Below are 24,103 nucleotides of genomic sequence, written 5' to 3' on the forward strand. Positions count from 1 at the left end.
ATAAAAACTAAGAAGGCAGCAGGCAGCAGGCAGCAAAAAGTTGTGGACGAGGCCAACAACACGCGGTGTTCCCAAGCGGTCCCTCATCTAAGTACTAACCGCGCCCGACGCTGCTTAATTTCGGTGATCGGACGAGAACCGATGTATTCAGCGTGGTATGGTCGTTGGCGAAAGTCGAGGGGCTAAACAGTGTCCTTATACTCTGATATTCAGTTATGCCCATAGACTGAAATAGACTGTTTTTGTACCATTGGGTTTTAGATATCGTAATAAAGATATAAAAGATTAATAATGAGTGAAAGACAAAATTTGAAATTAGGTGAACAAAGTTTTCATTCTGATTTGTAGCCAATAATGCTTAAATAAAAACTAAGAAGGCAGCAGGCAGCAGACAGCAGGCAGCAGGCAGCAAAAAGTTGTGGACGAGGCCAACAACACGCGGTGTTCCCAAGCGGTCCCTCATCTAAGTACTAACCGCGCCCGACGCTGCTTAATTTCGGTGATCGGACGAGAACCGATGTATTCAGCGTGGTATGGTCGTTGGCGAAAGTCGAGGGGCTAAACAGTGTCCTTATACTCTGATATTCAGTTATGCCCATAGACTGAAATAGACTGTTTTTGTACCATTGGGTTTCAGATATCGTAATAAAGATATAAAAGATTAATGAGTGAAAGACAAAATTTGAAATTAGGTGAACAAAGTTTTCATTCTGATTTGTAGCCAATAATGCTAAAATAAAAACTAAGAAGGCAGCAGGCAGCAGGCAGCAGGCAGCAAAAAGTTGTGGACGAGGCCAACAACACGCGGTGTTCCCAAGCGGTCCCTCATCTAAGTACTAACCGCGCCCGACGCTGCTTAATTTCGGTGATCGGACGAGAACCGATGTATTCAGCGTGGTATGGTCGTTGGCGAAAGTCGAGGGGCTAAACAGTGTCCTTATACTCTGATATTCAGTTATGCCCATAGACTGAAATAGACTGTTTTTGTACCATTGGGTTTCAGATATCGTAATAAAGATATAAAAGATTAATGAGTGAAAGACAAAATTTGAAATTAGGTGAACAAAGTTTTCATTCTGATTTGTAGCCAATAATGCTAAAATAAAAACTAAGAAGGCAGCAGGCAGCAGGCAGCAGGCAGCAAAAAGTTGTGGACGAGGCCAACAACACGCGGTGTTCCCAAGCGGTCCCTCATCTAAGTACTAACCGCGCCCGACGCTGCTTAATTTCGGTGATCGGACGAGAACCGATGTATTCAGCGTGGTATGGTCGTTGGCGAAAGTCGAGGGGCTAAACAGTGTCCTTATACTCTGATATTCAGTTATGCCCATAGACTGAAATAGACTGTTTTTGTACCATTGGGTTTCAGATATCGTAATAAAGATATAAAAGATTAATGAGTGAAAGACAAAATTTGAAATTAGGTGAACAAAGTTTTCATTCTGATTTGTAGCCAATAATGCTAAAATAAAAACTAAGAAGGCAGCAGGCAGCAGGCAGCAGGCAGCAGGCAGCAAAAAGTTGTGGACGAGGCCAACAACACGCGGTGTTCCCAAGCGGTCCCACATCTAAGTACTAACCGCGCCCGACGCTGCTTAATTTCGGTGATCGGACGAGAACCGATGTATTCAGCGTGGTATGGTCGTTGGCGAAAGTCGAGGGGCTAAACAGTGTCCTTATACTCTGATATTCAGTTATGCCCATAGACTGAAATAGACTGTTTTTGTACCATTGGGTTTCAGATATCGTAATAAAGATATAAAAGATTAATGAGTGAAAGACAAAATTTGAAATTAGGTGAACAAAGTTTTCATTCTGATTTGTAGCCAATAATGCTAAAATAAAAACTAAGAAGGCAGCAGGCAGCAGGCAGCAGGCAGCAGGCAGCAAAAAGTTGTGGACGAGGCCAACAACACGCGGTGTTCCCAAGCGGTCCCTCATCTAAGTACTAACCGCGCCCGACGCTGCTTAATTTCGGTGATCGGACGAGAACCGATGTATTCAGCGTGGTATGGTCGTTGGCGAAAGTCGAGGGGCTAAACAGTGTCCTTATACTCTGATATTCAGTTATGCCCATGGACTGAAATAGACTGTTTTTGTACCATTGGGTTTTAGATATCGTAATAAAGATATAAAAGATTAATAATGAGTGAAAGACAAAATTTGAAATTAGGTGAACAAAGTTTTCATTCTGATTTGTAGCCAATAATGCTTAAATAAAAACTAAGAAGGCAGCAGGCAGCAGACAGCAGGCAGCAAAAAGTTGTGGACGAGGCCAACAACACGCGGTGTTCCCAAGCGGTCCCCCATCTAAGTACTAACCGCGCCCGACGCTGCTAAATTTCGGTGATCGGACGAGAACCGATGTATTCAGCTGGTATGGTCGTTGGCAAAAGTCGAGGGGCTAAACAGTGTCCTTATACTCTGATATTCAGTTATGCCCATAGACTGAAATAGACTGTTTTTGTACCATTGGGTTTTAGATATCGTAATAAAGATATAAAAGATTAATAATGAGTGAAAGACAAAATTTGAAATTAGGTGAACAAAGTTTTCATTCTGATTTGTAGCCAATAATGCTTAAATAAAAACTAAGAAGGCAGCAGGCAGCAGGCAGCAGGCAGCAGGCAGCAAAAAGTTGTGGACGAGGCCAACAACACGCGGTGTTCCCAAGCGGTCCCCCATCTAAGTACTAACCGCGCCCGACGCTGCTTAATTTCGGTGATCGGACGAGAACCGATGTATTCAGCGTGGTATGGTCGTTGGCGAAAGTCGAGGGGCTAAACAGTGTCCTTATACTCTGATATTCAGTTATGCCCATAGACTGAAATAGACTGTTTTTGTACCATTGGGTTTCAGATATCGTAATAAAGATATAAAAGATTAATGAGTGAAAGACAAAATTTGAAATTAGGTGAACAAAGTTTTCATTCTGATTTGTAGCCAATAATGCTAAAATAAAAACTAAGAAGGCAGCAGGCAGCAGGCAGCAAAAAGTTGTGGACGAGGCCAACAACACGCGGTGTTCCCAAGCGGTCCCCCATCTAAGTACTAACCGCGCCCGACGCTGCTTAATTTCGGTGATCGGACGAGAACCGATGTATTCAGCGTGGTATGGTCGTTGGCGAAAGTCGAGGGGCTAAACAGTGTCCTTATACTCTGATATTCAGTTATGCCCATAGACTGAAATAGACTGTTTTTGTACCATTGGGTTTCAGATATCGTAATAAAGATATAAAAGATTAATGAGTGAAAGACAAAATTTGAAATTAGGTGAACAAAGTTTTCATTCTGATTTGTAGCCAATAATGCTAAAATAAAAACTAAGAAGGCAGCAGGCAGCAGGCAGCAGGCAGCAAAAAGTTGTGGACGAGGCCAACAACACGCGGTGTTCCCAAGCGGTCCCCCATCTAAGTACTAACCGCGCCCGACGCTGCTAAATTTCGGTGATCGGACGAGAACCGATGTATTCAGCGTGGTATGGTCGTTGGCGAAAGTCGAGGGGCTAAACAGTGTCCTTATACTCTGATATTCAGTTATGCCCATAGACTGAAATAGACTGTTTTTGTACCATTGGGTTTTAGATATCGTAATAAAGATATAAAAGATTAATAATGAGTGAAAGACAAAATTTGAAATTAGGTGAACAAAGTTTTCATTCTGATTTGTAGCCAATAATGCTAAAATAAAAACTAAGAAGGCAGCAGGCAGCAGGCAGCAAAAAGTTGTGGACGAGGCCAACAACACGCGGTGTTCCCAAGCGGTCCCCCATCTAAGTACTAACCGCGCCCGACGCTGCTAAATTTCGGTGATCGGACGAGAACCGATGTATTCAGCGTGGTATGGTCGTTGGCAAAAGTCGAGGGGCTAAACAGTGTCCTTATACTCTGATATTCAGTTATGCCCATAGACTGAAATAGACTGTTTTTGTACCATTGGGTTTTAGATATCGTAATAAAGATATAAAAGATTAATAATGAGTGAAAGACAAAATTTGAAATTAGGTGAACAAAGTTTTCATTCTGATTTGTAGCCAATAATGCTAAAATAAAAACTAAGAAGGCAGCAGGCAGCAGGCAGCAGGCAGCAAAAAGTTGTGGACGAGGCCAACAACACGCGGTGTTCCCAAGCGGTCCCCCATCTAAGTACTAACCGCGCCCGACGCTGCTAAATTTCGGTGATCGGACGAGAACCGATGTATTCAGCGTGGTATGGTCGTTGGCGAAAGTCGAGGGGCTAAACAGTGTCCTTATACTCTGATATTCAGTTATGCCCATAGACTGAAATAGACTGTTTTTGTACCATTGGGTTTTAGATATCGTAATAAAGATATAAAAGATTAATAATGAGTGAAAAACAAAATTTGAAATTAGGTGAACAAAGTTTTCATTCTGATTTGTAGCCAATAATGCTAAAATAAAAACTAAGAAGGCAGCAGGCAGCAGGCAGCAGGCAGCAAAAAGTTGTGGACGAGGCCAACAACACGCGGTGTTCCCAAGCGGTCCCTCATCTAAGTACTAACCGCGCCCGACGCTGCTTAATTTCGGTGATCGGACGAGAACCGATGTATTCAGCGTGGTATGGTCGTTGGCGAAAGTCGAGGGGCTAAACAGTGTCCTTATACTCTGATATTCAGTTATGCCCATAGACTGAAATAGACTGTTTTTGTACCATTGGGTTTTAGATATCGTAATAAAGATATAAAAGATTAATAATGAGTGAAAAACAAAATTTGAAATTAGGTGAACAAAGTTTTCATTCTGATTTGTAGCCAATAATGCTAAAATAAAAACTAAGAAGGCAGCAGGCAGCAGGCAGCAGGCAGCAAAAAGTTGTGGACGAGGCCAATAACACGCGGTGTTCCCAAGCGGTCCCTCATCTAAGTACTAACCGCGCCCGACGCTGCTTAATTTCGGTGATCGGACGAGAACCGATGTATTCAGCGTGGTATGGTCGTTGGCGAAAGTCGAGGGGCTAAACAGTGTCCTTATACTCTGATATTCAGTTATGCCCATAGACTGAAATAGACTGTTTTTGTACCATTGGGTTTTAGATATCGTAATAAAGATATAAAAGATTAATGAGTGAAAGACAAAATTTGAAATTAGGTGAACAAAGTTTTCATTCTGATTTGTAGCCAATAATGCTTAAATAAAAACTAAGAAGGCAGCAGGCAGCAGGCAGCAGGCAGCAAAAAGTTGTGGACGAGGCCAACAACACGCGGTGTTCCCAAGCGGTCCCCCATCTAAGTACTAACCGCGCCCGACGCTGCTTAATTTCGGTGATCGGACGAGAACCGATGTATTCAGCGTGGTATGGTCGTTGGCGAAAGTCGAGGGGCTAAACAGTGTCCTTATACTCTGATATTCAGTTATGCCCATAGACTGAAATAGACTGTTTTTGTACCATTGGGTTTCAGATATCGTAATAAAGATATAAAAGATTAATGAGTGAAAGACAAAATTTGAAATTAGGTGAACAAAGTTTTCATTCTGATTTGTAGCCAATAATGCTAAAATAAAAACTAAGAAGGCAGCAGGCAGCAGGCAGCAGGCAGCAAGCAGCAAAAAGTTGTGGACGAGGCCAACAACACGCGGTGTTCCCAAGCGGTCCCCCATCTAAGTACTAACCGCGCCCGACGCTGCTTAATTTCGGTGATCGGACGAGAACCGATGTATTCAGCGTGGTATGGTCGTTGGCGAAAGTCGAGGGGCTAAACAGTGTCCTTATACTCTGATATTCAGTTATGCCCATAGACTGAAATAGACTGTTTTTGTACCATTGGGTTTTAGATATCGTAATAAAGATATAAAAGATTAATAATGAGTGAAAGACAAAATTTGAAATTAGGTGAACAAAGTTTTCATTCTGATTTGTAGCCAATAATGCTTAAATAAAAACTAAGAAGGCAGCAGGCAGCAGGCAGCAGGCAGCAAAAAGTTGTGGACGAGGCCAACAACACGCGGTGTTCCCAAGCGGTCCCCCATCTAAGTACTAACCGCGCCCGACGCTGCTTAATTTCGGTGATCGGACGAGAACCGATGTATTCAGCGTGGTATGGTCGTTGGCGAAAGTCGAGGGGCTAAACAGTGTCCTTATACTCTGATATTCAGTTATGCCCATAGACTGAAATAGACTGTTTTTGTACCATTGGGTTTCAGATATCGTAATAAAGATATAAAAGATTAATAATGAGTGAAAGACAAAATTTGAAATTAGGTGAACAAAGTTTTCATTCTGATTTGTAGCCAATAATGCTAAAATAAAAACTAAGAAGGCAGCAGGCAGCAGGCAGCAGGCAGCAAAAAGTTGTGGACGAGGCCAACAACACGCGGTGTTCCCAAGCGGTCCCCCATCTAAGTACTAACCGCGCCCGACGCTGCTTAATTTCGGTGATCGGACGAGAACCGATGTATTCAGCGTGGTATGGTCGTTGGCGAAAGTCGAGGGGCTAAACAGTGTCCTTATACTCTGATATTCAGTTATGCCCATAGACTGAAATAGACTGTTTTTGTACCATTGGGTTTCAGATATCGTAATAAAGATATAAAAGATTAATAATGAGTGAAAGACAAAATTTGAAATTAGGTGAACAAAGTTTTCATTCTGATTTGTAGCCAATAATGCTAAAATAAAAACTAAGAAGGCAGCAGGCAGCAGGCAGCAGGCAGCAAAAAGTTGTGGACGAGGCCAACAACACGCGGTGTTCCCAAGCGGTCCCCCATCTAAGTACTAACCGCGCCCGACGCTGCTTAATTTCGGTGATCGGACGAGAACCGATGTATTCAGCGTGGTATGGTCGTTGGCGAAAGTCGAGGGGCTAAACAGTGTCCTTATACTCTGATATTCAGTTATGCCCATAGACTGAAATAGACTGTTTTTGTACCATTGGGTTTCAGATATCGTAATAAAGATATAAAAGATTAATAATGAGTGAAAGACAAAATTTGAAATTAGGTGAACAAAGTTTTCATTCTGATTTGTAGCCAATAATGCTAAAATAAAAACTAAGAAGGCAGCAGGCAGCAGGCAGCAGGCAGCAAAAAGTTGTGGACGAGGCCAACAACACGCGGTGTTCCCAAGCGGTCCCCCATCTAAGTACTAACCGCGCCCGACGCTGCTTAATTTCGGTGATCGGACGAGAACCGATGTATTCAGCGTGGTATGGTCGTTGGCGAAAGTCGAGGGGCTAAACAGTGTCCTTATACTCTGATATTCAGTTATGCCCATAGACTGAAATAGACTGTTTTTGTACCATTGGGTTTCAGATATCGTAATAAAGATATAAAAGATTAATAATGAGTGAAAGACAAAATTTGAAATTAGGTGAACAAAGTTTTCATTCTGATTTGTAGCCAATAATGCTAAAATAAAAACTAAGAAGGCAGCAGGCAGCAGACAGCAGGCAGCAAAAAGTTGTGGACGAGGCCAACAACACGCGGTGTTCCCAAGCGGTCCCCCATCTAAGTACTAACCGCGCCCGACGCTGCTAAATTTCGGTGATCGGACGAGAACCGATGTATTCAGCTGGTATGGTCGTTGGCAAAAGTCGAGGGGCTAAACAGTGTCCTTATACTCTGATATTCAGTTATGCCCATAGACTGAAATAGACTGTTTTTGTACCATTGGGTTTTAGATATCGTAATAAAGATATAAAAGATTAATAATGAGTGAAAGACAAAATTTGAAATTAGGTGAACAAAGTTTTCATTCTGATTTGTAGCCAATAATGCTTAAATAAAAACTAAGAAGGCAGCAGGCAGCAGGCAGCAAAAAGTTGTGGACGAGGCCAACAACACGCGGTGTTCCCAAGCGGTCCCTCATCTAAGTACTAACCGCGCCCGACGCTGCTTAATTTCGGTGATCGGACGAGAACCGATGTATTCAGCGTGGTATGGTCGTTGGCAAAAGTCGAGGGGCTAAACAGTGTCCTTATACTCTGATATTCAGTTATGCCCATAGACTGAAATAGACTGTTTTTGTACCATTGGGTTTCAGATATCGTAATAAAGATATAAAAGATTAATGAGTGAAAGACAAAATTTGAAATTAGGTGAACAAAGTTTTCATTCTGATTTGTAGCCAATAATGCTAAAATAAAAACTAAGAAGGCAGCAGGCAGCAGGCAGCAAAAAGTTGTGGACGAGGCCAACAACACGCGGTGTTCCCAAGCGGTCCCTCATCTAAGTACTAACCGCGCCCGACGCTGCTTAATTTCGGTGATCGGACGAGAACCGATGTATTCAGCGTGGTATGGTCGTTGGCGAAAGTCGAGGGGCTAAACAGTGTCCTTATACTCTGATATTCAGTTATGCCCATAGACTGAAATAGACTGTTTTTGTACCATTGGGTTTCAGATATCGTAATAAAGATATAAAAGATTAATGAGTGAAAGACAAAATTTGAAATTAGGTGAACAAAGTTTTCATTCTGATTTGTAGCCAATAATGCTAAAATAAAAACTAAGAAGGCAGCAGGCAGCAGGCAGCAGGCAGCAGGCAGCAAAAAGTTGTGGACGAGGCCAACAACACGCGGTGTTCCCAAGCGGTCCCCCATCTAAGTACTAACCGCGCCCGACGCTGCTTAATTTCGGTGATCGGACGAGAACCGATGTATTCAGCGTGGTATGGTCGTTGGCGAAAGTCGAGGGGCTAAACAGTGTCCTTATACTCTGATATTCAGTTATGCCCATAGACTGAAATAGACTGTTTTTGTACCATTGGGTTTTAGATATCGTAATAAAGATATAAAAGATTAATAATGAGTGAAAGACAAAATTTGAAATTAGGTGAACAAAGTTTTCATTCTGATTTGTAGCCAATAATGCTAAAATAAAAACTAAGAAGGCAGCAGGCAGCAGGCAGCAGGCAGCAAAAAGTTGTGGACGAGGCCAACAACACGCGGTGTTCCCAAGCGGTCCCCCATCTAAGTACTAACCGCGCCCGACGCTGCTTAATTTCGGTGATCGGACGAGAACCGATGTATTCAGCGTGGTATGGTCGTTGGCGAAAGTCGAGGGGCTAAACAGTGTCCTTATACTCTGATATTCAGTTATGCCCATAGACTGAAATAGACTGTTTTTGTACCATTGGGTTTCAGATATCGTAATAAAGATATAAAAGATTAATAATGAGTGAAAGACAAAATTTGAAATTAGGTGAACAAAGTTTTCATTCTGATTTGTAGCCAATAATGCTAAAATAAAAACTAAGAAGGCAGCAGGCAGCAGGCAGCAGGCAGCAAAAAGTTGTGGACGAGGCCAACAACACGCGGTGTTCCCAAGCGGTCCCCCATCTAAGTACTAACCGCGCCCGACGCTGCTTAATTTCGGTGATCGGACGAGAACCGATGTATTCAGCGTGGTATGGTCGTTGGCGAAAGTCGAGGGGCTAAACAGTGTCCTTATACTCTGATATTCAGTTATGCCCATAGACTGAAATAGACTGTTTTTGTACCATTGGGTTTCAGATATCGTAATAAAGATATAAAAGATTAATAATGAGTGAAAGACAAAATTTGAAATTAGGTGAACAAAGTTTTCATTCTGATTTGTAGCCAATAATGCTAAAATAAAAACTAAGAAGGCAGCAGGCAGCAGGCAGCAGGCAGCAAAAAGTTGTGGACGAGGCCAACAACACGCGGTGTTCCCAAGCGGTCCCCCATCTAAGTACTAACCGCGCCCGACGCTGCTTAATTTCGGTGATCGGACGAGAACCGATGTATTCAGCGTGGTATGGTCGTTGGCGAAAGTCGAGGGGCTAAACAGTGTCCTTATACTCTGATATTCAGTTATGCCCATAGACTGAAATAGACTGTTTTTGTACCATTGGGTTTCAGATATCGTAATAAAGATATAAAAGATTAATAATGAGTGAAAGACAAAATTTGAAATTAGGTGAACAAAGTTTTCATTCTGATTTGTAGCCAATAATGCTAAAATAAAAACTAAGAAGGCAGCAGGCAGCAGGCAGCAGGCAGCAAAAAGTTGTGGACGAGGCCAACAACACGCGGTGTTCCCAAGCGGTCCCCCATCTAAGTACTAACCGCGCCCGACGCTGCTTAATTTCGGTGATCGGACGAGAACCGATGTATTCAGCGTGGTATGGTCGTTGGCGAAAGTCGAGGGGCTAAACAGTGTCCTTATACTCTGATATTCAGTTATGCCCATAGACTGAAATAGACTGTTTTTGTACCATTGGGTTTCAGATATCGTAATAAAGATATAAAAGATTAATAATGAGTGAAAGACAAAATTTGAAATTAGGTGAACAAAGTTTTCATTCTGATTTGTAGCCAATAATGCTAAAATAAAAACTAAGAAGGCAGCAGGCAGCAGGCAGCAGGCAGCAAAAAGTTGTGGACGAGGCCAACAACACGCGGTGTTCCCAAGCGGTCCCCCATCTAAGTACTAACCGCGCCCGACGCTGCTTAATTTCGGTGATCGGACGAGAACCGATGTATTCAGCGTGGTATGGTCGTTGGCGAAAGTCGAGGGGCTAAACAGTGTCCTTATACTCTGATATTCAGTTATGCCCATAGACTGAAATAGACTGTTTTTGTACCATTGGGTTTCAGATATCGTAATAAAGATATAAAAGATTAATAATGAGTGAAAGACAAAATTTGAAATTAGGTGAACAAAGTTTTCATTCTGATTTGTAGCCAATAATGCTAAAATAAAAACTAAGAAGGCAGCAGGCAGCAGGCAGCAGGCAGCAAAAAGTTGTGGACGAGGCCAACAACACGCGGTGTTCCCAAGCGGTCCCCCATCTAAGTACTAACCGCGCCCGACGCTGCTTAATTTCGGTGATCGGACGAGAACCGATGTATTCAGCGTGGTATGGTCGTTGGCGAAAGTCGAGGGGCTAAACAGTGTCCTTATACTCTGATATTCAGTTATGCCCATAGACTGAAATAGACTGTTTTTGTACCATTGGGTTTCAGATATCGTAATAAAGATATAAAAGATTAATAATGAGTGAAAGACAAAATTTGAAATTAGGTGAACAAAGTTTTCATTCTGATTTGTAGCCAATAATGCTAAAATAAAAACTAAGAAGGCAGCAGGCAGCAGGCAGCAGGCAGCAAAAAGTTGTGGACGAGGCCAACAACACGCGGTGTTCCCAAGCGGTCCCCCATCTAAGTACTAACCGCGCCCGACGCTGCTTAATTTCGGTGATCGGACGAGAACCGATGTATTCAGCGTGGTATGGTCGTTGGCGAAAGTCGAGGGGCTAAACAGTGTCCTTATACTCTGATATTCAGTTATGCCCATAGACTGAAATAGACTGTTTTTGTACCATTGGGTTTCAGATATCGTAATAAAGATATAAAAGATTAATAATGAGTGAAAGACAAAATTTGAAATTAGGTGAACAAAGTTTTCATTCTGATTTGTAGCCAATAATGCTAAAATAAAAACTAAGAAGGCAGCAGGCAGCAGGCAGCAGGCAGCAAAAAGTTGTGGACGAGGCCAACAACACGCGGTGTTCCCAAGCGGTCCCCCATCTAAGTACTAACCGCGCCCGACGCTGCTTAATTTCGGTGATCGGACGAGAACCGATGTATTCAGCGTGGTATGGTCGTTGGCGAAAGTCGAGGGGCTAAACAGTGTCCTTATACTCTGATATTCAGTTATGCCCATAGACTGAAATAGACTGTTTTTGTACCATTGGGTTTCAGATATCGTAATAAAGATATAAAAGATTAATAATGAGTGAAAGACAAAATTTGAAATTAGGTGAACAAAGTTTTCATTCTGATTTGTAGCCAATAATGCTAAAATAAAAACTAAGAAGGCAGCAGGCAGCAGGCAGCAGGCAGCAAAAAGTTGTGGACGAGGCCAACAACACGCGGTGTTCCCAAGCGGTCCCCCATCTAAGTACTAACCGCGCCCGACGCTGCTTAATTTCGGTGATCGGACGAGAACCGATGTATTCAGCGTGGTATGGTCGTTGGCGAAAGTCGAGGGGCTAAACAGTGTCCTTATACTCTGATATTCAGTTATGCCCATAGACTGAAATAGACTGTTTTTGTACCATTGGGTTTTAGATATCGTAATAAAGATATAAAAGATTAATAATGAGTGAAAGACAAAATTTGAAATTAGGTGAACAAAGTTTTCATTCTGATTTGTAGCCAATAATGCTAAAATAAAAACTAAGAAGGCAGCAGGCAGCAGGCAGCAGGCAGCAAAAAGTTGTGGACGAGGCCAATAACACGCGGTGTTCCCAAGCGGTCCCTCATCTAAGTACTAACCGCGCCCGACGCTGCTTAATTTCGGTGATCGGACGAGAACCGATGTATTCAGCGTGGTATGGTCGTTGGCGAAAGTCGAGGGGCTAAACAGTGTCCTTATACTCTGATATTCAGTTATGCCCATAGACTGAAATAGACTGTTTTTGTACCATTGGGTTTTAGATATCGTAATAAAGATATAAAAGATTAATAATGAGTGAAAGACAAAATTTGAAATTAGGTGAACAAAGTTTTCATTCTGATTTGTAGCCAATAATGCTAAAATAAAAACTAAGAAGGCAGCAGGCAGCAGGCAGCAGGCAGCAGGCAGCAAAAAGTTGTGGACGAGGCCAACAACACGCGGTGTTCCCAAGCGGTCCCCCATCTAAGTACTAACCGCGCCCGACGCTGCTTAATTTCGGTGATCGGACGAGAACCGATGTATTCAGCGTGGTATGGTCGTTGGCGAAAGTCGAGGGGCTAAACAGTGTCCTTATACTCTGATATTCAGTTATGCCCATAGACTGAAATAGACTGTTTTTGTACCATTGGGTTTCAGATATCGTAATAAAGATATAAAAGATTAATAATGAGTGAAAGACAAAATTTGAAATTAGGTGAACAAAGTTTTCATTCTGATTTGTAGCCAATAATGCTAAAATAAAAACTAAGAAGGCAGCAGGCAGCAGGCAGCAGGCAGCAAAAAGTTGTGGACGAGGCCAACAACACGCGGTGTTCCCAAGCGGTCCCCCATCTAAGTACTAACCGCGCCCGACGCTGCTTAATTTCGGTGATCGGACGAGAACCGATGTATTCAGCGTGGTATGGTCGTTGGCGAAAGTCGAGGGGCTAAACAGTGTCCTTATACTCTGATATTCAGTTATGCCCATAGACTGAAATAGACTGTTTTTGTACCATTGGGTTTCAGATATCGTAATAAAGATATAAAAGATTAATAATGAGTGAAAGACAAAATTTGAAATTAGGTGAACAAAGTTTTCATTCTGATTTGTAGCCAATAATGCTAAAATAAAAACTAAGAAGGCAGCAGGCAGCAGGCAGCAGGCAGCAAAAAGTTGTGGACGAGGCCAACAACACGCGGTGTTCCCAAGCGGTCCCCCATCTAAGTACTAACCGCGCCCGACGCTGCTAAATTTCGGTGATCGGACGAGAACCGATGTATTCAGCGTGGTATGGTCGTTGGCAAAAGTCGAGGGGCTAAACAGTGTCCTTATACTCTGATATTCAGTTATGCCCATAGACTGAAATAGACTGTTTTTGTACCATTGGGTTTTAGATATCGTAATAAAGATATAAAAGATTAATAATGAGTGAAAGACAAAATTTGAAATTAGGTGAACAAAGTTTTCATTCTGATTTGTAGCCAATAATGCTTAAATAAAAACTAAGAAGGCAGCAGGCAGCAGGCAGCAGGCAGCAAAAAGTTGTGGACGAGGCCAACAACACGCGGTGTTCCCAAGCGGTCCCCCATCTAAGTACTAACCGCGCCCGACGCTGCTTAATTTCGGTGATCGGACGAGAACCGATGTATTCAGCGTGGTATGGTCGTTGGCGAAAGTCGAGGGGCTAAACAGTGTCCTTATACTCTGATATTCAGTTATGCCCATAGACTGAAATAGACTGTTTTTGTACCATTGGGTTTCAGATATCGTAATAAAGATATAAAAGATTAATGAGTGAAAGACAAAATTTGAAATTAGGTGAACAAAGTTTTCATTCTGATTTGTAGCCAATAATGCTAAAATAAAAACTAAGAAGGCAGCAGGCAGCAGGCAGCAGGCAGCAGGCAGCAAAAAGTTGTGGACGAGGCCAACAACACGCGGTGTTCCCAAGCGGTCCCCCATCTAAGTACTAACCGCGCCCGACGCTGCTTAATTTCGGTGATCGGACGAGAACCGATGTATTCAGCGTGGTATGGTCGTTGGCGAAAGTCGAGGGGCTAAACAGTGTCCTTATACTCTGATATTCAGTTATGCCCATAGACTGAAATAGACTGTTTTTGTACCATTGGGTTTCAGATATCGTAATAAAGATATAAAAGATTAATGAGTGAAAGACAAAATTTGAAATTAGGTGAACAAAGTTTTCATTCTGATTTGTAGCCAATAATGCTAAAATAAAAACTAAGAAGGCAGCAGGCAGCAGGCAGCAGGCAGCAAAAAGTTGTGGACGAGGCCAACAACACGCGGTGTTCCCAAGCGGTCCCTCATCTAAGTACTAACCGCGCCCGACGCTGCTTAATTTCGGTGATCGGACGAGAACCGATGTATTCAGCGTGGTATGGTCGTTGGCGAAAGTCGAGGGGCTAAACAGTGTCCTTATACTCTGATATTCAGTTATGCCCATAGACTGAAATAGACTGTTTTTGTACCATTGGGTTTCAGATATCGTAATAAAGATATAAAAGATTAATGAGTGAAAGACAAAATTTGAAATTAGGTGAACAAAGTTTTCATTCTGATTTGTAGCCAATAATGCTAAAATAAAAACTAAGAAGGCAGCAGGCAGCAGGCAGCAGGCAGCAGGCAGCAAAAAGTTGTGGACGAGGCCAACTACCGATTCAGTAATCCCTAGTGGTCCCTGGTTTATGTACTAGGGGCGCCGGAAGATGTTTAATTTTGGTCATTGGACGATAAACGATGTATTCAGTGTGGTATGGTCGTTGGCGAAAGTCGAGGGGCTAAACAGTGTCCTTATACTCTGATATTCAGTTATGCCCATAGACTGAAATAGACTGTTTTTGTACCATTGGGTTTCGGATATCGTAATAAAGATATAAAAGATTAATGAGTGAAAGTCAAAATTTGAAATTAGGTGATCAAAGTTTTCATTGTGATTTGTAGCCAATAATGCTTAAATAAAAAGTAAGAAGGCAGCAGGCAGCAGGCAGCAGGCAGCAAAAAGTTGTGGACGAGGCCAACAACACGCGGTGTTCCCAAGCGGTCCCCCATCTAAGTACTAACCGCGCCCGACGCTGCTTAATTTCGGTGATCGGACGAGAACCGATGTATTCAGCGTGGTATGGTCGTTGGCAAAAGTCGAGGGGCTAAACAGTGTCCTTATACTCTGATATTCAGTTATGCCCATAGACTGAAATAGACTGTTTTTGTACCATTGGGTTTTAGATATCGTAATAAAGATATAAAAGATTAATGAGTGAAAGACAAAATTTGAAATTAGGTGAACAAAGTTTTCATTCTGATTTGTAGCCAATAATGCTTAAATAAAAACTAAGAAGGCAGCAGGCAGCAGGCAGCAGGCAGCAGGCAGCAAAAAGTTGTGGACGAGGCCAACAACACGCGGTGTTCCCAAGCGGTCCCTCATCTAAGTACTAACCGCGCCCGACGCTGCTTAATTTCGGTGATCGGACGAGAACCGATGTATTCAGCGTGGTATGGTCGTTGGCGAAAGTCGAGGGGCTAAACAGTGTCCTTATACTCTGATATTCAGTTATGCCCATAGACTGAAATAGACTGTTTTTGTACCATTGGGTTTTAGATATCGTAATAAAGATATAAAAGCTTAATAATGAGTGAAAGACAAAATTTGAAATTAGGTGAACAAAGTTTTCATTCTGATTTGTAGCCAATAATGCTAAAATAAAAACTAAGAAGGCAGCAGGCAGCAGGCAGCAGGCAGCAGGCAGCAAAAAGTTGTGGACGAGGCCAACAACACGCGGTGTTCCCAAGCGGTCCCCCATCTAAGTACTAACCGCGCCCGACGCTGCTTAATTTCGGTGATCGGACGAGAACCGATGTATTCAGCGTGGTATGGTCGTTGGCGAAAGTCGAGGGGCTAAACAGTGTCCTTATACTCTGATATTCAGTTATGCCCATAGACTGAAATAGACTGTTTTTGTACCATTGGGTTTTAGATATCGTAATAAAGATATAAAAGATTAATAATGAGTGAAAGACAAAATTTGAAATTAGGTGAACAAAGTTTTCATTCTGATTTGTAGCCAATAATGCTTAAATAAAAACTAAGAAGGCAGCAGGCAGCAGACAGCAGGCAGCAGGCAGCAAAAAGTTGTGGACGAGGCCAACAACACGCGGTGTTCCCAAGCGGTCCCACATCTAAGTACTAACCGCGTCCGACGCTGCTTAATTTCGGTGATCGGACGAGAACCGATGTATTCAGCGTGGTATGGTCGTTGGCGAAAGTCGAGGGGCTAAACAGTGTCCTTATACTCTGATATTCAGTTATGCCCATAGACTGAAATAGACTGTTTTTGTACCATTGGGTTTTAGATATCGTAATAAAGATATAAAAGATTAATAATGAGTGAAAGACAAAATTTGAAATTAGGTGAACAAAGTTTTCATTCTGATTTGTAGCCAATAATGCTAAAATAAAAACTAAGAAGGCAGCAGGCAGCAGGCAGCAGGCAGCAGGCAGCAAAAGGTTGTGGACGAGGCCAACAACACGCGGTGTTCCCAAGCGGTCCCCCATATAAGTACTAACCGCGCCCGACGCTGCTTAATTTCGGTGATCGGACGAGAACCGATGTATTCAGCGTGGTATGGTCGTTGGCGAAAGTCGAGGGGCTAAACAGTGTCCTTATACTCTGATATTCAGTTATGCCCATAGACTGAAATAGACTGTTTTTGTACCATTGGGTTTCAGATATCGTAATAAAGATATAAAAGCTTAATGAGTGAAAGACAAAATTTGAAATTAGGTGAACAAAGTTTTCATTCTGATTTGTAGCCAATAATGCTAAAATAAAAACTAAGAAGGCAGCAGGCAGCAGGCAGCAAAAAGTTGTGGATGAGGCCAACAACACGCGGTGTTCCCAAGCGGTCCCTCATCTAAGTACTAACCGCGCCCGACGCTGCTTAATTTCGGTGATCGGACGAGAACCGATGTATTCAGCGTGGTATGGTCGTTGGCGAAAGTCGAGGGGCTAAACAGTGTCCTTATACTCTGATATTCAGTTATGCCCATAGACTGAAATAGACTGTTTTTGTACCATTGGGTTTCAGATATCGTAATAAAGATATAAAAGATTAATGAGTGAAAGACAAAATTTGAAATTAGGTGAACAAAGTTTTCATTCTGATTTGTAGCCAATAATGCTAAAATAAAAACTAAGAAGGCAGCAGGCAGCAGGCAGCAGGCAGCAAAAAGTTGTGGATGAGGCCAACAACACGCGGTGTTCCCAAGCGGTCCCTCATCTAAGTACTAACCGCGCCCGACGCTGCTTAATTTCGGTGATCGGACGAGAACCGATGTATTCAGCGTGGTATGGTCGTTGGCGAAAGTCGAGGGGCTAAACAGTGTCCTTATACTCTGATATTCAGTTATGCCCATAGACTGAAATAGACTGTTTTTGTACCATTGGGTTTCAGATATCGTAATAAAGATATAAAAGATTAATGAGTGAAAGACAAAATTTGAAATTAGGTGAACAAAGTTTTCATTCTGATTTGTAGCCAATAATGCTAAAATAAAAACTAAGAAGGCAGCAGGCAGCAGGCAGCAAAAAGTTGTGGACGAGGCCAACAACACGCGGTGTTCCCAAGCCCCATCCTAAGCCCCCCATCTAAGTACTAACCGCGCCCGACGCTGCTTAATTTCGGTGATCGGACGAGAACCGATGTATTCAGCGTGGTATGGTCGTTGGCGAAAGTCGAGGGGCTAAACAGTGTCCTTATACTCTGATATTCAGTTATGCCCATAGACTGAAATAGACTGTTTTTGTACCATTGGGTTTCAGATATCGTAATAAAGATATAAAAGATTAATGAGTGAAAGACAAAATTTGAAATTAGGTGAACAAAGTTTTCATTCTGATTTGTAGCCAATAATGCTAAAATAAAAACTAAGAAGGCAGCAGGCAGCAGACAGCAGGCAGCAAAAAGTTGTGGACGAGGCCAACAACACGCGGTGTTCCCAAGCGGTCCCCCATCTAAGTACTAACCGCGCCCGACGCTGCTTAATTTCGGTGATCGGACGAGAACCGATGTATTCAGCGTGGTATGGTCGTTGGCAAAAGTCGAGGGGCTAAACAGTGTCCTTATACTCTGATATTCAGTTATGCCCATAGACTGAAATAGACTGTTTTTGTACCATTGGGTTTTAGATATCGTAATAAAGATATAAAAGATTAATGAGTGAAAGACAAAATTTGAAATTAGGTGAACAAAGTTTTCATTCTGATTTGTAGCCAATAATGCTTAAATAAAAACTAAGAAGGCAGCAGGCAGCAGACAGCAGGCAGCAGGCAGCAAAAAGTTGTGGACGAGGCCAACAACACGCGGTGTTCCCAAGCGGTCCCTCATCTAAGTACTAACCGCGCCCGACGCTGCTTAATTTCGGTGATCGGACGAGAACCGATGTATTCAGCGTGGTATGGTCGTTGGCGAAAGTCGAGGGGCTAAACAGTGTCCTTATACTCTGATATTCAGTTATGCCCATAGACTGAAATAGACTGTTTTTGTACCATTGGGTTTTAGATATCGTAATAAAGATATAAAAGATTAATAATGAGTGAAAGACAAAATTTGAAATTAGGTGAACAAAGTTTTCATTCTGATTTGTAGCCAATAATGCTAAAATAAAAACTAAGAAGGCAGCAGGCAGCAGGCAGCAGGCAGCAAAAAGTTGTGGACGAGGCCAACAACACGCGGTGTTCCCAAGCGGTCCCCCATCTAAGTACTAACCGCGCCCGACGCTGCTTAATTTCGGTGATCGGACGAGAACCGATGTATTCAGCGTGGTATGGTCGTTGGCGAAAGTCGAGGGGCTAAACAGTGTCCTTATACTCTGATATTCAGTTATGCCCATAGACTGAAATAGACTGTTTTTGTACCATTGGGTTTCAGATATCGTAATAAAGATATAAAAGATTAATAATGAGTGAAAGACAAAATTTGAAATTAGGTGAACAAAGTTTTCATTCTGATTTGTAGCCAATAATGCTAAAATAAAAACTAAGAAGGCAGCAGGCAGCAGGCAGCAGGCAGCAAAAAGTTGTGGACGAGGCCAACAACACGCGGTGTTCCCAAGCGGTCCCCCATCTAAGTACTAACCGCGCCCGACGCTGCTTAATTTCGGTGATCGGACGAGAACCGATGTATTCAGCGTGGTATGGTCGTTGGCGAAAGTCGAGGGGCTAAACAGTGTCCTTATACTCTGATATTCAGTTATGCCCATAGACTGAAATAGACTGTTTTTGTACCATTGGGTTTCAGATATCGTAATAAAGATATAAAAGATTAATAATGAGTGAAAGACAAAATTTGAAATTAGGTGAACAAAGTTTTCATTCTGATTTGTAGCCAATAATGCTAAAATAAAAACTAAGAAGGCAGCAGGCAGCAGACAGCAGGCAGCAGGCAGCAAAAAGTTGTGGACGAGGCCAACAACACGCGGTGTTCCCAAGCGGTCCCCCATCTAAGTACTAACCGCGCCCGACGCTGCTTAATTTCGGTGATCGGACGAGAACCGATGTATTCAGCGTGGTATGGTCGTTGGCGAAAGTCGAGGGGCTAAACAGTGTCCTTATACTCTGATATTCAGTTATGCCCATAGACTGAAATAGACTGTTTTTGTACCATTGGGTTTTAGATATCGTAATAAAGATATAAAAGATTAATGAGTGAAAGACAAAATTTGAAATTAGGTGAACAAAGTTTTCATTCTGATTTGTAGCCAATAATGCTAAAATAAAAACTAAGAAGGCAGCAGGCAGCAGGCAGCAAAAAGTTGTGGACGAGGCCAACAACACGCGGTGTTCCCAAGCGGTCCCCCATCTAAGTACTAACCGCGCCCGACGCTGCTTAATTTCGGTGATCGGACGAGAACCGATGTATTCAGCGTGGTATGGTCGTTGGCGAAAGTCGAGGGGCTAAACAGTGTCCTTATACTCTGATATTCAGTTATGCCCATAGACTGAAATAGACTGTTTTTGTACCATTGGGTTTTAGATATCGGAATAAAGATATAAAAGATTAATTAGTAAAACACAAAATTTCAAATTTTGAGATCAAAGTTTTCATTTTTATTTGTAGCCTATAATGCTAAAATAAAAAATAAAAAGGCAGCAGGCAGCAGGCAACAGGCAACAGGCAACAAAAAATTGTGAACTAGTCCAACAGCACACGGTGTTCCCAAGCGGTCCACCATTTAAGTATTAAACGCGTACGAGCGCCCGACGCTGCTTAATTTCGGTGATCGGACGAGAACCGATGTATTCAGCGTGGTATGGTCGTTGGCGAAAGTCGAGGGGCTAAACAGTGTCCTTATACTCTGATATTCAGTTATGCCCATAGACTGAAATAGACTGTTTTTGTACCATTGGGTTTCAGATATCGTAATAAAGATATAAAAGATTAATGAGTGAAAGACAAAATTTGAAATTAGGTGAACAAAGTTTTCATTCTGATTTGTAGCCAATAATGCTAAAATAAAAACTAAGAAGGCAGCAGGCAGCAGGCAGCAGGCAGCAGGCAGCAGGCAGCAAAAAGTTGTGGACGAGGCCAACAACACGCGGTGTTCCCAAGCGGTCCCTCATCTAAGTACTAACCGCGCCCGACGCTGCTTAATTTCGGTGATCGGACGAGAACCGATGTATTCAGCGTGGTATGGTCGTTGGCGAAAGTCGAGGGGCTAAACAGTGTCCTTATACTCTGATATTCAGTTATGCCCATAGACTAAAATAGACTGTTTTTGTACCATTGGGTTTCAGATATCGTAATAAAGATATAAAAGATTAATGAGTGAAAGACAAAATTTGAAATTAGGTGAACAAAGTTTTCATTCTGATTTGTAGCCAATAATGCTTAAATAAAAACTAAGAAGGCAGCAGGCAGCAGGCAGCAGGCAGCAAAAAGTTGTGGACGAGGCCAACAACACGCGGTGTTCCCAAGCGGTCCCTCATCTAAGTACTAACCGCGCCCGACGCTGCTTAATTTCGGTGATCGGACGAGAACCGATGTATTCAGCGTGGTATGGTCGTTGGCGAAAGTCGAGGGGCTAAACAGTGTCCTTATACTCTGATATTCAGTTATGCCCATAGACTGAAATAGACTGTTTTTGTACCATTGGGTTTTAGATATCGTAATAAAGATATAAAAGATTAATAATGAGTGAAAGACAAAATTTGAAATTAGGTGAACAAAGTTTTCATTCTGATTTGTAGCCAATAATGCTAAAATAAAAACTAAGAAGGCAGCAGGCAGCAGGCAGCAGGCAGCAAAAAGTTGTGGACGAGGCCAACAACACGCGGTGTTCCCAAGCGGTCCCTCATCTAAGTACTAACCGCGCCCGACGCTGCTTAATTTCGGTGATCGGACGAGAACCGATGTATTCAGCGTGGTATGGTCGTTGGCAAAAATCGAGGGGCTAAACAGTGTCCTTATACTCTGATATTCAGTTATGCCCATAGACTGAAATAGACTGTTTTTGTACCATTGGGTTTTAGATATCGTAATAAAGATATAAAAGATTAATGAAAAAAAAAAAAATGTATTAAGGGGGGGATAAATTTTAATTTTCCGCTTCTGCTCTACGGTAGCTGCAATTAAGGTAAGGAAAAGTCGTCGTAAAAATACCATTGCCAAAGCAAACTTCATAAATCAGTCGAATAGCTTTGCTTCTTTTGAAATTCTTGGAAAAACAGCGTCGAACTATTCACGACTCCCCATCTCCCAGTGTCTAAATATTTCTCCGACTTACGTGTCTATTTTCAAAGGGGTAGAATACAAAACCCCCCACCCATCAGTTCAAAACCCTCCCAAACCCCCGAGGATGTCATATGGGATGGGCGTGGTGGAGGCGGGTCAGTTGACGCTGTTGTTTTCATAAGTTGTTGCCTTTGTTGCATTTGTTTTGGCATGTTTATTGCACTGTCAACGGCAATGCATGAAAAGTTTTAGTTAGCCAAGTTAGGTTGTTGCTGGTGACAAACCCTCTGCGTGCAGGACCCGTATTTGCTCCCCGGGAGTTATCCGGCTCAGGCCTCCTCCAATGCGAAACCGTAACTGTTAATGTGTTTGAAGTCAAATTGTTTGCAGTCACGTGACCAACAGCTGAGGCATCAGCAGTAGCAGGAGCGAAAACAACTTTATCCATGATTAATCAGTTGCATTTAAATGTGCATGATATCCTGGGCGGGGCTCGTACTCTGGTGACAACTGGAGTCCTCTTGGCCAAGCTCGAGTGCTCATATCCGGAAAACAGATGGGCGACGGACCTGCTTATGATTAATTCAATGTATTCAAAATTTAACTACAACTTCATTTCGCTTTATGGCGCCGGCTAACAAATCGGAGTGCGTTAATTCATTTTAATAACCATATTTATTTCACCTAACAGCTGGCAAAGTCACGCGTGTGTGTTGCCTTAACTGTGCCCTCGTAAATGTTTAATGGGAAAACACTTAGTTGGCCGAAGTGGAAAGCTTTGGTAGCGCAAAAACGTAAAGCCTACTTATTTAAGCGAATACAAATGTTTCTTTCGAATGAGTTTCCTCTTTCCTAGAAAAATAAACTCTTGTAAACTGTACAGTTTAAAATGCAAAAGAAATCAAGGGTGTAACTGTGGTTCTGAAATCATAACTTTCTTATCGTACCATTTAAAAACCCAAATATAGCAATATTTAGTTGCTTGTCAGTCAGTTCACTTTCAGATAATATATATTCACAGAAGTTAATTTCTTCTGCACAGATATGACTACCATTATGCGTACTAACTTACAATTCTTTGGCTTCACCTTATGTACCACCCTTATGAGGAGGTTTTGCTTCCTTGAAGGGGGTTTTACGTTGTGGGCCCGTTCCGAGAATTGCTTTCCCTTTGAATTCATTTCTTTTGTGGCGGTAGGGCAGCAGTGTATTGTAAATATTCATTACATGTGTGCAGCAAATTTTAATTTTTTCGCAAAACTGCAAAAACCCAAAGAGGGTGGCTCGAACACTTACCATACAGCACCGTAGAATATACTCGTGCTCCCAACCCATTTTCCCCTTGAGGGGACGAGGGTTGGCACTCTGAGTGCACGACATTCATTGTGCTTAATGAACACTCGCATCCATTACGCTTGCATTATGTATGTAATGTCATAAATAATCAACAAAAAACGTGCGCTGCGAAAACCATAAAAAATTTGCCAATATTGCTTAAAATACCGGCAACAGATGCCTAGAATTTGCTATGCCGCAATGCCATGTGGTTTCTATTTTTGTCAAATTATTTTTTTGTTGTGGCTTAAAAATATGTGCTATATGAGGAATACAACATTTTTTTGTTTATATAAGAGCTCGGTATGAGACTTTCTGCCTATGTTATTGTAATAAACATACTAATAATATTAATTTAAGATGCGTATTTGGCAAAAGATTTTTGAGTTTCATTTGTCCTCCGAACTATTTAAAGAAAATAAAATAAATATTTAGTATCGAAACTCATTTCTAAAATCGATCCTTACTTAAACAATATTTACCTATTAAGTAAAAGTTTAGTCCTTCAAAACGATACTTAAGTGAACCACCAACCCTTTTATTGTGGTTTGTTTGTTTGAACAAATATGAACTACAGATGTCGCGGAAATATAAAAGGAGTTCTATCACAAACATATATCAGCACATTCTTCTATTTTTTCGAAGGGGTAACGCTCTCCTCGGAGAGATTTCAATCGAGTGGCTTGCCAACAACCCTTTTCACGCTGTTACCCAACTATCTGTGACCCTCGCTATTGTCACCCTCCGAGGAATAGCATACGTGGATGCCCAGGTTTTTGGAATGGGTTTGGGCTTCTGAGTTCTGCGTTCTAGCATACCTGCCGCGTTTGTAACCCTGCCATTAATACTCATTAGTAGCCGAGGTTCGTCGTGTGCCTTTA

At 42.1% G+C, this 24,103-nt stretch overlaps 56 non-coding genes and 3 pseudogenes across 59 annotated transcripts; all 59 read right to left on the reverse strand.

Annotated features, from left to right (window-relative positions):
• Window positions 1-34: 34 nt before the first annotated feature.
• Window positions 35-169, reverse strand: 5SrRNA:CR33411. The gene has a single exon (NR_001834.1). It is a non-coding gene; the product is annotated as a 5S ribosomal RNA (ribosomal RNA).
• Window positions 170-410: 241 nt separating this feature from the next.
• Window positions 411-545, reverse strand: 5SrRNA:CR33410. Its single transcript, NR_001835.1, has one exon. It is a non-coding gene; the product is annotated as a 5S ribosomal RNA (ribosomal RNA).
• A 231-nt stretch (window positions 546-776) lies between these two features.
• On the reverse strand, window positions 777-911 carry 5SrRNA:CR33409. The gene has a single exon (NR_001836.1). It is a non-coding gene; the product is annotated as a 5S ribosomal RNA (ribosomal RNA).
• Window positions 912-1,142: 231 nt separating this feature from the next.
• Window positions 1,143-1,277, reverse strand: 5SrRNA:CR33408. The gene has a single exon (NR_001837.1). It is a non-coding gene; the product is annotated as a 5S ribosomal RNA (ribosomal RNA).
• A 238-nt stretch (window positions 1,278-1,515) lies between these two features.
• On the reverse strand, window positions 1,516-1,650 carry 5SrRNA:CR33407. Its single transcript, NR_001838.1, has one exon. It is a non-coding gene; the product is annotated as a 5S ribosomal RNA (ribosomal RNA).
• A 238-nt stretch (window positions 1,651-1,888) lies between these two features.
• 5SrRNA:CR33406 lies at window positions 1,889-2,023 on the reverse strand. The gene has a single exon (NR_001839.1). It is a non-coding gene; the product is annotated as a 5S ribosomal RNA (ribosomal RNA).
• Window positions 2,024-2,257: 234 nt separating this feature from the next.
• On the reverse strand, window positions 2,258-2,391 carry 5SrRNA:CR33405. Its single transcript, NR_001840.1, has one exon. It is a non-coding gene; the product is annotated as a 5S ribosomal RNA (ribosomal RNA).
• Window positions 2,392-2,632: 241 nt separating this feature from the next.
• 5SrRNA:CR33404 lies at window positions 2,633-2,767 on the reverse strand. Its single transcript, NR_001841.1, has one exon. It is a non-coding gene; the product is annotated as a 5S ribosomal RNA (ribosomal RNA).
• A 224-nt stretch (window positions 2,768-2,991) lies between these two features.
• Window positions 2,992-3,126, reverse strand: 5SrRNA:CR33403. The gene has a single exon (NR_001842.1). It is a non-coding gene; the product is annotated as a 5S ribosomal RNA (ribosomal RNA).
• Window positions 3,127-3,357: 231 nt separating this feature from the next.
• On the reverse strand, window positions 3,358-3,492 carry 5SrRNA:CR33402. The gene has a single exon (NR_001843.1). It is a non-coding gene; the product is annotated as a 5S ribosomal RNA (ribosomal RNA).
• A 227-nt stretch (window positions 3,493-3,719) lies between these two features.
• Window positions 3,720-3,854, reverse strand: 5SrRNA:CR33401. Its single transcript, NR_001844.1, has one exon. It is a non-coding gene; the product is annotated as a 5S ribosomal RNA (ribosomal RNA).
• Window positions 3,855-4,088: 234 nt separating this feature from the next.
• 5SrRNA:CR33400 lies at window positions 4,089-4,223 on the reverse strand. Its single transcript, NR_001845.1, has one exon. It is a non-coding gene; the product is annotated as a 5S ribosomal RNA (ribosomal RNA).
• Window positions 4,224-4,457: 234 nt separating this feature from the next.
• 5SrRNA:CR33399 lies at window positions 4,458-4,592 on the reverse strand. Its single transcript, NR_001846.1, has one exon. It is a non-coding gene; the product is annotated as a 5S ribosomal RNA (ribosomal RNA).
• Window positions 4,593-4,826: 234 nt separating this feature from the next.
• On the reverse strand, window positions 4,827-4,961 carry 5SrRNA:CR33398. The gene has a single exon (NR_001847.1). It is a non-coding gene; the product is annotated as a 5S ribosomal RNA (ribosomal RNA).
• A 231-nt stretch (window positions 4,962-5,192) lies between these two features.
• 5SrRNA:CR33397 lies at window positions 5,193-5,327 on the reverse strand. Its single transcript, NR_001848.1, has one exon. It is a non-coding gene; the product is annotated as a 5S ribosomal RNA (ribosomal RNA).
• A 238-nt stretch (window positions 5,328-5,565) lies between these two features.
• 5SrRNA:CR33396 lies at window positions 5,566-5,700 on the reverse strand. The gene has a single exon (NR_001849.1). It is a non-coding gene; the product is annotated as a 5S ribosomal RNA (ribosomal RNA).
• A 234-nt stretch (window positions 5,701-5,934) lies between these two features.
• On the reverse strand, window positions 5,935-6,069 carry 5SrRNA:CR33395. Its single transcript, NR_001850.1, has one exon. It is a non-coding gene; the product is annotated as a 5S ribosomal RNA (ribosomal RNA).
• Window positions 6,070-6,303: 234 nt separating this feature from the next.
• On the reverse strand, window positions 6,304-6,438 carry 5SrRNA:CR33394. The gene has a single exon (NR_001851.1). It is a non-coding gene; the product is annotated as a 5S ribosomal RNA (ribosomal RNA).
• Window positions 6,439-6,672: 234 nt separating this feature from the next.
• 5SrRNA:CR33393 lies at window positions 6,673-6,807 on the reverse strand. Its single transcript, NR_001852.1, has one exon. It is a non-coding gene; the product is annotated as a 5S ribosomal RNA (ribosomal RNA).
• A 234-nt stretch (window positions 6,808-7,041) lies between these two features.
• 5SrRNA:CR33392 lies at window positions 7,042-7,176 on the reverse strand. The gene has a single exon (NR_001853.1). It is a non-coding gene; the product is annotated as a 5S ribosomal RNA (ribosomal RNA).
• Window positions 7,177-7,410: 234 nt separating this feature from the next.
• Window positions 7,411-7,544, reverse strand: 5SrRNA:CR33391. Its single transcript, NR_001854.1, has one exon. It is a non-coding gene; the product is annotated as a 5S ribosomal RNA (ribosomal RNA).
• Window positions 7,545-7,771: 227 nt separating this feature from the next.
• On the reverse strand, window positions 7,772-7,906 carry 5SrRNA:CR33390. Its single transcript, NR_001855.1, has one exon. It is a non-coding gene; the product is annotated as a 5S ribosomal RNA (ribosomal RNA).
• Window positions 7,907-8,130: 224 nt separating this feature from the next.
• On the reverse strand, window positions 8,131-8,265 carry 5SrRNA:CR33389. The gene has a single exon (NR_001856.1). It is a non-coding gene; the product is annotated as a 5S ribosomal RNA (ribosomal RNA).
• A 238-nt stretch (window positions 8,266-8,503) lies between these two features.
• On the reverse strand, window positions 8,504-8,638 carry 5SrRNA:CR33388. Its single transcript, NR_001857.1, has one exon. It is a non-coding gene; the product is annotated as a 5S ribosomal RNA (ribosomal RNA).
• A 234-nt stretch (window positions 8,639-8,872) lies between these two features.
• On the reverse strand, window positions 8,873-9,007 carry 5SrRNA:CR33387. Its single transcript, NR_001858.1, has one exon. It is a non-coding gene; the product is annotated as a 5S ribosomal RNA (ribosomal RNA).
• Window positions 9,008-9,241: 234 nt separating this feature from the next.
• 5SrRNA:CR33386 lies at window positions 9,242-9,376 on the reverse strand. Its single transcript, NR_001859.1, has one exon. It is a non-coding gene; the product is annotated as a 5S ribosomal RNA (ribosomal RNA).
• Window positions 9,377-9,610: 234 nt separating this feature from the next.
• Window positions 9,611-9,745, reverse strand: 5SrRNA:CR33385. The gene has a single exon (NR_001860.1). It is a non-coding gene; the product is annotated as a 5S ribosomal RNA (ribosomal RNA).
• A 234-nt stretch (window positions 9,746-9,979) lies between these two features.
• 5SrRNA:CR33384 lies at window positions 9,980-10,114 on the reverse strand. The gene has a single exon (NR_001861.1). It is a non-coding gene; the product is annotated as a 5S ribosomal RNA (ribosomal RNA).
• A 234-nt stretch (window positions 10,115-10,348) lies between these two features.
• Window positions 10,349-10,483, reverse strand: 5SrRNA:CR33383. The gene has a single exon (NR_001862.1). It is a non-coding gene; the product is annotated as a 5S ribosomal RNA (ribosomal RNA).
• A 234-nt stretch (window positions 10,484-10,717) lies between these two features.
• On the reverse strand, window positions 10,718-10,852 carry 5SrRNA:CR33382. The gene has a single exon (NR_001863.1). It is a non-coding gene; the product is annotated as a 5S ribosomal RNA (ribosomal RNA).
• Window positions 10,853-11,086: 234 nt separating this feature from the next.
• On the reverse strand, window positions 11,087-11,221 carry 5SrRNA:CR33381. Its single transcript, NR_001864.1, has one exon. It is a non-coding gene; the product is annotated as a 5S ribosomal RNA (ribosomal RNA).
• Window positions 11,222-11,455: 234 nt separating this feature from the next.
• 5SrRNA:CR33380 lies at window positions 11,456-11,590 on the reverse strand. The gene has a single exon (NR_001865.1). It is a non-coding gene; the product is annotated as a 5S ribosomal RNA (ribosomal RNA).
• Window positions 11,591-11,824: 234 nt separating this feature from the next.
• On the reverse strand, window positions 11,825-11,959 carry 5SrRNA:CR33379. The gene has a single exon (NR_001866.1). It is a non-coding gene; the product is annotated as a 5S ribosomal RNA (ribosomal RNA).
• Window positions 11,960-12,193: 234 nt separating this feature from the next.
• Window positions 12,194-12,328, reverse strand: 5SrRNA:CR33378. Its single transcript, NR_001867.2, has one exon. It is a non-coding gene; the product is annotated as a 5S ribosomal RNA (ribosomal RNA).
• Window positions 12,329-12,569: 241 nt separating this feature from the next.
• 5SrRNA:CR33377 lies at window positions 12,570-12,704 on the reverse strand. The gene has a single exon (NR_001868.1). It is a non-coding gene; the product is annotated as a 5S ribosomal RNA (ribosomal RNA).
• A 234-nt stretch (window positions 12,705-12,938) lies between these two features.
• Window positions 12,939-13,073, reverse strand: 5SrRNA:CR33376. Its single transcript, NR_001869.1, has one exon. It is a non-coding gene; the product is annotated as a 5S ribosomal RNA (ribosomal RNA).
• A 234-nt stretch (window positions 13,074-13,307) lies between these two features.
• On the reverse strand, window positions 13,308-13,442 carry 5SrRNA:CR33375. The gene has a single exon (NR_001870.2). It is a non-coding gene; the product is annotated as a 5S ribosomal RNA (ribosomal RNA).
• Window positions 13,443-13,676: 234 nt separating this feature from the next.
• 5SrRNA:CR33374 lies at window positions 13,677-13,811 on the reverse strand. Its single transcript, NR_001871.1, has one exon. It is a non-coding gene; the product is annotated as a 5S ribosomal RNA (ribosomal RNA).
• A 238-nt stretch (window positions 13,812-14,049) lies between these two features.
• 5SrRNA:CR33373 lies at window positions 14,050-14,184 on the reverse strand. The gene has a single exon (NR_001872.1). It is a non-coding gene; the product is annotated as a 5S ribosomal RNA (ribosomal RNA).
• Window positions 14,185-14,415: 231 nt separating this feature from the next.
• Window positions 14,416-14,550, reverse strand: 5SrRNA:CR33372. The gene has a single exon (NR_001873.1). It is a non-coding gene; the product is annotated as a 5S ribosomal RNA (ribosomal RNA).
• Window positions 14,551-14,788: 238 nt separating this feature from the next.
• Window positions 14,789-14,925, reverse strand: 5SrRNA-Psi:CR33371 (annotated as a pseudogene). Its single transcript is given in 1 exon segment — window positions 14,789-14,925. The product of its transcript is annotated as a 5S ribosomal RNA pseudogene (ribosomal RNA).
• A 231-nt stretch (window positions 14,926-15,156) lies between these two features.
• 5SrRNA:CR33370 lies at window positions 15,157-15,291 on the reverse strand. Its single transcript, NR_001875.1, has one exon. It is a non-coding gene; the product is annotated as a 5S ribosomal RNA (ribosomal RNA).
• A 238-nt stretch (window positions 15,292-15,529) lies between these two features.
• Window positions 15,530-15,664, reverse strand: 5SrRNA:CR33369. Its single transcript, NR_001876.1, has one exon. It is a non-coding gene; the product is annotated as a 5S ribosomal RNA (ribosomal RNA).
• A 241-nt stretch (window positions 15,665-15,905) lies between these two features.
• Window positions 15,906-16,040, reverse strand: 5SrRNA:CR33368. The gene has a single exon (NR_001877.1). It is a non-coding gene; the product is annotated as a 5S ribosomal RNA (ribosomal RNA).
• A 241-nt stretch (window positions 16,041-16,281) lies between these two features.
• 5SrRNA:CR33367 lies at window positions 16,282-16,416 on the reverse strand. The gene has a single exon (NR_001878.1). It is a non-coding gene; the product is annotated as a 5S ribosomal RNA (ribosomal RNA).
• Window positions 16,417-16,657: 241 nt separating this feature from the next.
• 5SrRNA:CR33366 lies at window positions 16,658-16,792 on the reverse strand. Its single transcript, NR_001879.1, has one exon. It is a non-coding gene; the product is annotated as a 5S ribosomal RNA (ribosomal RNA).
• Window positions 16,793-17,016: 224 nt separating this feature from the next.
• On the reverse strand, window positions 17,017-17,151 carry 5SrRNA:CR33365. Its single transcript, NR_001880.1, has one exon. It is a non-coding gene; the product is annotated as a 5S ribosomal RNA (ribosomal RNA).
• A 231-nt stretch (window positions 17,152-17,382) lies between these two features.
• Window positions 17,383-17,517, reverse strand: 5SrRNA:CR33364. Its single transcript, NR_001881.1, has one exon. It is a non-coding gene; the product is annotated as a 5S ribosomal RNA (ribosomal RNA).
• Window positions 17,518-17,741: 224 nt separating this feature from the next.
• 5SrRNA-Psi:CR33363 lies at window positions 17,742-17,885 on the reverse strand (annotated as a pseudogene). Its single transcript is given in 1 exon segment — window positions 17,742-17,885. The product of its transcript is annotated as a 5S ribosomal RNA pseudogene (ribosomal RNA).
• A 231-nt stretch (window positions 17,886-18,116) lies between these two features.
• 5SrRNA:CR33362 lies at window positions 18,117-18,251 on the reverse strand. The gene has a single exon (NR_001883.1). It is a non-coding gene; the product is annotated as a 5S ribosomal RNA (ribosomal RNA).
• A 238-nt stretch (window positions 18,252-18,489) lies between these two features.
• On the reverse strand, window positions 18,490-18,624 carry 5SrRNA:CR33361. Its single transcript, NR_001884.1, has one exon. It is a non-coding gene; the product is annotated as a 5S ribosomal RNA (ribosomal RNA).
• Window positions 18,625-18,858: 234 nt separating this feature from the next.
• On the reverse strand, window positions 18,859-18,993 carry 5SrRNA:CR33360. Its single transcript, NR_001885.1, has one exon. It is a non-coding gene; the product is annotated as a 5S ribosomal RNA (ribosomal RNA).
• A 234-nt stretch (window positions 18,994-19,227) lies between these two features.
• Window positions 19,228-19,362, reverse strand: 5SrRNA:CR33359. The gene has a single exon (NR_001886.1). It is a non-coding gene; the product is annotated as a 5S ribosomal RNA (ribosomal RNA).
• Window positions 19,363-19,603: 241 nt separating this feature from the next.
• On the reverse strand, window positions 19,604-19,738 carry 5SrRNA:CR33358. The gene has a single exon (NR_001887.1). It is a non-coding gene; the product is annotated as a 5S ribosomal RNA (ribosomal RNA).
• A 224-nt stretch (window positions 19,739-19,962) lies between these two features.
• Window positions 19,963-20,097, reverse strand: 5SrRNA:CR33357. Its single transcript, NR_001888.1, has one exon. It is a non-coding gene; the product is annotated as a 5S ribosomal RNA (ribosomal RNA).
• A 238-nt stretch (window positions 20,098-20,335) lies between these two features.
• 5SrRNA-Psi:CR33356 lies at window positions 20,336-20,478 on the reverse strand (annotated as a pseudogene). The gene is given in 1 exon segment: window positions 20,336-20,478. The product of its transcript is annotated as a 5S ribosomal RNA pseudogene (ribosomal RNA).
• Window positions 20,479-20,723: 245 nt separating this feature from the next.
• Window positions 20,724-20,858, reverse strand: 5SrRNA:CR33355. The gene has a single exon (NR_001890.1). It is a non-coding gene; the product is annotated as a 5S ribosomal RNA (ribosomal RNA).
• Window positions 20,859-21,089: 231 nt separating this feature from the next.
• Window positions 21,090-21,224, reverse strand: 5SrRNA:CR33354. The gene has a single exon (NR_001891.1). It is a non-coding gene; the product is annotated as a 5S ribosomal RNA (ribosomal RNA).
• A 234-nt stretch (window positions 21,225-21,458) lies between these two features.
• On the reverse strand, window positions 21,459-21,593 carry 5SrRNA:CR33353. Its single transcript, NR_001892.1, has one exon. It is a non-coding gene; the product is annotated as a 5S ribosomal RNA (ribosomal RNA).
• Window positions 21,594-24,103: the final 2,510 nt, after the last annotated feature.

This window comes from Drosophila melanogaster, chromosome 2R (assembly GCF_000001215.4).
Source record: "Drosophila melanogaster chromosome 2R".
NCBI lineage: Eukaryota > Metazoa > Arthropoda > Insecta > Diptera > Drosophilidae > Drosophila > Drosophila melanogaster.